Genomic DNA, 4,825 nt, shown 5'->3' on the forward strand with positions numbered 1-4,825 from the left:
AGCTAAACCATAGAAGTCATGAGTAAATAGGTTAATACAAATAATTTAGGGTATCAAAATACAATAAATTTCATGATGTAGACATGGTATACGCTTGACATGTATTATTGCAAATGAATTGTGCAGCTGAAGTCCAGATTACTAGTACACAATTTCACACATTCTCCTTTCTAACTTAGCCCAGCAAATCCAGATGTTAATGGATGATAGAACATGTGATACTAGACATTGCTTTTTGCATGTCTAGGATCAAATGTGGAGGAGGGCGAGCTAGTTGTGAGCGCGAGGTGCTCTAGGTCCATGAGAAAAAACAGGAGCTTCAGACTGCAGCTTTGGAAACGGACAGTAATCCGGTTGGCTCATGATGTTCAGAAGTTGGCTATTGAGTTAATATGTTTTCAGTGGTGTTTTCTGCTGCGTTTGCTGTATATTTTTTTCAGTTTTGGTCCTTTTTCAAACTATAATGTATAATTGAATCACCAACTTGTTGTGTTATTTAATGTGCATTTACTCTAACACTTATCAAGTGCTATAGATCACATTGAGAGCAGAAAAGGATGAATTTCTAGCCTCATCGTGTGCTTGTGTGGCTCAGGTCAAGTGTTTTGCAACCATAAAGTTGCACTTCTTTACCAAACTGCACATTATTCCCAGCTCCAATTGCAGGCTGTTCCCTCTGCTCTGGCTTCCACAAGTGATTTACAAAGATGGCACAGGCCACTGACTCAAGTATGTTTTTTGTAAGACAATGCAACGTCTCTTCACACTTGTAGCTTTTTTGTTATTTTGTGTTGTAATACAAGCATAGGACCAAGAACAGTAGTAAACACGTGCCTACACACAACAGTTGCAGGAAAATATGAAAACCCTTTGGGATTACTTGGATATACATCAAGGAGACGTAACTACCTACATGACATGTTTCAGGCAGATACTAGCTAATGGTTAAAATAATATTTGTGTTTTTGTCTTTAGGGAATCCATCCTGAGCCAAAAACGGTTGGGAAAAGCAATCTTCATTCCACACTCTACAGAGCATATACAGGTACAATTTGATTGTTTAAGGCGTTTGTGCTTAAGAGGTTTGTTTCCATTCTGTCATGTGTTTCAGGACCACTTCCTGACCCTGATATTCTGGCATCTGGGGAGAAACTACGCCAGCGGCAGCAGCCACCTCCTATGGCTCTTGTTCTGGATGGGCTGCCTGAAATGGAGCTGGTTCCATCTAAGTTTTGGCCTGCGCCACAGAAGTCGCCTATGTCATAGTAGTGCCCTCCTGAGAAGTCCTCCGGTATCATCCTCCACCACATTACTCCTGAATTCCCTGCTCTTCCTCTGTTGCAGCACAGTTTATCCACCTTTTGTTTTGTGCTCACCTTGGTGCAGCTAATCGTCACCAGAGATCTCTTCTGAAATTGGCTCTGGAACCAGGGAGCAGTCCAGATGTCCTGATATCCTGCATGGACACAGCTTCGCAGACCAAGACTGACCACTAGCCACTTCCGTGATGCATGCAAGGGAAGTGCAGAGCCTGCATCTGCTGCTACAGCGAATGCAGCTCAGTTGATTAGAGGGTCGACTTTTCAGATATCTGCCACGAAGCATGGTCTGCAAATGGAGTCAGAGGTGCTGGTGTCAATGTGCTCCCTGTAGGATTCATCATTCGTCCTGATGCACCACATCTTGGAGCGAGTCCAGATGGCAGTGTATGATCCATCAGAGTCGCCCTCATTTGGACTGGTTGAGGTAAAAAGCAGCACAGAGAATGACATTTCCATGGTGGCATATCTCAAGGTTGTGGATGGAAATACCAGTCTGAGGCGTTCACACACTTACTGTACTGGCAGGTGCAGGGTCAGTTGGTAGTCCCTGGCTTGGAATGGTGCGTCTTTGTCACTGACACACTGTCAACAGTCACTGTTGAGCAAGTGTGGCTTGACGACGCTTTTATTTCCCAAATGAAATCCAAACTGGACATGTTTTACTTTTATGGATGTGTTTATTTCTTTGCTGTAAGAATCATGTAAAATATTCAATCAGTTTATATTATTATTGCTCCGATTTCAGATGTAATTGTGGCAGAATGGTCTGCGGGCAGACTATGCCACTTGGAGGCTGTTCCTATTGGCTAATCGCTATGGCTGTTGACCAATAAAAAGCACTTGCTGGGTCCTTGGCTGTTGCTCCACGTACCTCCGCTCTCCAGGTAGTTGTTGTCCTCTGTTCATAAGATTTGATGGTGTAGTTTTACTCATAATGTAGTTTCTATGGTTCAGTGCCGTGGCCTGTCACCTGGCGCCGCTTTGGTTAACGCTCCGATGTGATCTCTGCTGACTCTGCTGGGATTGTTGTGGTCTCGCTGTCATAGCCATGGATCTATTATAATATCTGGATAGGGTACGCCCCCTCTGCCTCTGGCTCCAAATTGAGTAGTGGCCACTTCGCAGAATGCAGCCTTTTGGTCGGACCATTTCACGAGTTCGGCCTCTAAAATTACCAAACATGCTAAATTGTTTTTTGTCTAAAAATAAAATAGAAGGAATTTCACTCTTCAACTGTTTCTAAAATACTTAAAAAATACATTTTTAACCTTCCGGTGAATGGTGTACGCGCACCGAGCGCGCACGTGACCCTCATGAACGAGCCTCAGAAGAACACGTGACGGAAACTAAACACAAGCAGAAGAAAGTCACGAGACGAGACCACGATACACGTAAGTTGTTTGTATGTCATTCCTCACGTTTCACACATTGTTCCATGTGAAGTGTAAATCAACGATTACACAGTTAACACAAGTTAACACGAGCTAACGTAAGCTAAAGTTTAGCTACACAAAGATGCAACAACACGTCATGATGGCTCGTGCTTCTGCAAATAAATAACTAATTATTTCTCTTACTAAATGTTCTAAGAGACAAAAGGTTAAGCACAGATCAAGGAAAACTAGAGAAAGAAGGGAAATAAAGTGATGTTTGTATTATGTGCTATAAAAAACAACCAATAATTCAAATATAACCTGCTATAATGGGTCATATCTTACATATATAAATGTAAAGGTGTTTAAAAGTGACAGTCCTGTACTTACAGGGGCTTTTCTCTGTTAAATGTGCAGAATATATCAATGTTCTAATGAGTATCTTTCTCATCTTCAGAGTGCTGACCAGTGAGTTTAGTCTGTCTGTGCTGTCCAGAGCTCTACAGGTCACTGCAGGTCACTACAGGTCACTGCAGACCTAATCACTGCAGACACAGTGTATTCTCAAGTAAACTCCTGACGACTCCAAAGCAAAAGGTATTTTAATAATAACTTGTGCCTCGACTAAAAGTAAACAGTGTAGAATCAGTATTTTGAATTTATAAAATGTCTGTTTTGTTATGACCAAAAAAACTAAATGATAATTGTTCTTCAAAAGAGCCACTGCTGTGTCACATGTGAAGTGTATGTTATATGACATGTATAATCTAAACATATGAAGTGTATGTTATATGACTTTTATAAATCTAATACATATGAAGTGTATGTTATATGACTTGTATAATCTAAACATATGAAGTGTATGTTATATGACTTGTATAATCTAAACATATGAAGTGTATGTTATATGACTTGTATAATCTAAACATATGAAGTGTATGTTATATGACTTGTATAAATCTAAAGCTGTGACATGTTCTGTTTGTCCCTCAGTCATACGATGGAGCTGAACGGTGCAGTTACTGAAGTACAGAAGACTGCGTAGCCATGGAAACAAAGTCTTGTTAAATACTGAGATATTCAGTATTTAACGCAATAATGTCACATTCATGTGCATATAACTGATGTAAAAAGAGTGTTTATTTTACCATTATTATTAGTATTATTTTGTCCTACGCTGTTTTTATTTTATCTTTATCTTTATTTTCCCCCTCCATTCCTTATTAAGGTATGAGAGGTTCTGTCTATAGGAGTTTTTGTTTATAAGAGTTCTTCTATTAAGAGTGTTTTTTAAACTTCCTATAAGTGATCTGTCCTTTTCCTCTGTATCTACTGTGTTGCAACAACAAAATTTCCTCATGTGTGGACAATAAAGGGATATCTTATCTTATTCAGTTTGTTCTATTTGACTTATACAGGTTGTTTTATCATTGTTAATATTTTTATGTTGCACTGAATCACCAAAGCAAGTTCCACTGTTTGTGGATTCTGTTCTTTGACAATGGCAATACATTTTCTGATTCTATTAATGATGATAATAATAAACAGTACAGACTCCAAAACATCTTAATAAGGGACTCCCACATTGTAGCTTTAAAACTCACTGTAGCTTTAAAACTCAACTAAAACTGGCTAAAATCAATTTATCATTTGTAGTTATAATCAGATTTACATTTATTGAACAAGTTCATTCATGTTCATTATTCGTATTAAATACATTAATAAACAAATGTGTTTTGTATTTATTAAAGATTGACATGATAAAAAAGACACAAAAGGAAACTGAATATAATTAAATACTGCTTAACTCAATTATGTAACAGAATCGATGATTATATTTTATATTTCTTCTCATCTGATTAAAAAAAATGCATATTGGCCAAATTATATTATGTAAATAAATAACTGAAAAGTTAACAAAATAAATACCCAAACCAAAAACTACAGAAAATGATGAGGACGTTATTCCACCTCTAAATGTAATTCATTGTCATTAAACCAGACTTTTTATCTTAACACTTCTTTATAATTCTCTTAAATATCAGAGCTTTACAACATGATACATGTATATTTATAGATGGATATAACAATTCATCATTATACGTTACGTAAACAGACTATTTCAAGCCG

At 37.9% G+C, this 4,825-nt stretch overlaps 1 long non-coding RNA gene across 1 annotated transcript; it reads left to right on the forward strand.

Annotated features, from left to right (window-relative positions):
• Positions 1–2,662: 2,662 nt before the first annotated feature.
• On the forward strand, positions 2,663–4,064 carry LOC140350768 (uncharacterized). Its single transcript, XR_011925324.1, has 3 exons — positions 2,663–2,713; positions 3,153–3,292; positions 3,689–4,064. It is a non-coding gene; the product is annotated as an uncharacterized lncRNA (long non-coding RNA).
• The last annotated feature ends 761 nt before the right edge of the window (positions 4,065–4,825 follow it).

This window comes from Eucyclogobius newberryi, unplaced genomic scaffold, assembly GCF_026437365.1.
Source record: "Eucyclogobius newberryi isolate DKJ021-1_F unplaced genomic scaffold, fEucNew1.0.hap1 SCAF_8, whole genome shotgun sequence".
Classification (NCBI taxonomy): domain Eukaryota; kingdom Metazoa; phylum Chordata; class Actinopteri; order Gobiiformes; family Gobiidae; genus Eucyclogobius; species Eucyclogobius newberryi.